Genomic DNA, 1,225 nt, shown 5'->3' on the forward strand with positions numbered 1-1,225 from the left:
GGAGTAGGGTGAACAAAGGGGAAAGGGGAAGAGGGGGGAGGGGGGTGAACAGGGAGGGGGGGAAGTTGTTGAGTTAGAGAGTTTTGGTTTCAATAGAGTTTTATGGCATCTGGAGTTAAAACCTTTCCCCTTGCCATTCTAAAGGCGCATAGCGTCAGGGAAAGGTCGAGATTGGCAAACAAGATAGGCAGGTACTAGGTCCTGCAACTACTGGCACAAACAGAACGAAGCAGCAGAGGGAGAGTGATGGAGTAGGACCTACCAGTCGTTACCTTAGAAAATCTACAAAGTTATACTATCTGCTCAGTACCTAGTTTTGAGAAATTTGACGTCAAAGTTTTTGAGTTTCATGTCATGTCAAAGATCGTACCTATCACGATAGTTCACTCAGCCAAAAAAGTGTCCGCGGAAGTCCGTGCATTGGTTCAGATGGCGCTGCAGTCTTTGTTTTGAAGCTCTCTTTCGTTTCACCGGAAGAAGAATAGGAATAGCACAGTTTGTTGGTTTCGCTTTTATTGTTTTTCACACAAGTAGGGTAACTCTGTTCGCAAAGTCCGCACTAGCGCCACCGGATTTTGAGGACACTTTTTTTAAAAATTGGCTCCACGAGAGGAGTGAACTATCTTGTTATGTACGATCTTTAGTCATGTAAAGCCTTTTCAAATTCGATTCTCTGAATATCTTGACAACGACTCCGAATTATCTTACGATTTTGGTAGAGCAGATAGAACATTTGGTTTCTGAACTCACAGTCTTAGAAACTCAAAACTGCAACAACAAAAAATGTCTGATAGAACTTTGTAATTCTGGGGTAGCGCAGTGATGGTCTGTAACCCTATCCATACGTCGTGTTTTACTATTGTATCCATACGACGTGGGGGAACTCTGTGTCACCATTTAACCTATCCGTACGTGTTTTACTGTCGTATCCATACGACGTGGGGAACTCTGTGACTTCTCTGTTGACATCCACCCCTTGGCGCTCATATAAATGACCTTATGCAGTTGCGAGCGAAGTAAAACCTCTACTAAAACTAAGAGTGAAAGTAAAGCAGTAGTATCTACTAGTACTAGCGGCTGGCACCCTTTTATCGCCCACCCACCCAGACAGAAACAACAGAGGGAATGGCAACATGTAGAACGTACGAGGAGCACTCCCCGATACTCTCCGAACGTCCGCATAATAATAGTCATGTCAATTTACCGAGTGCGTTGTTATGAACAC

The sequence above is a fragment of the Aplysia californica genome, unplaced genomic scaffold (assembly GCF_000002075.1).
Source record: "Aplysia californica isolate F4 #8 unplaced genomic scaffold, AplCal3.0 scaffold00283, whole genome shotgun sequence".
NCBI lineage: Eukaryota > Metazoa > Mollusca > Gastropoda > Aplysiida > Aplysiidae > Aplysia > Aplysia californica.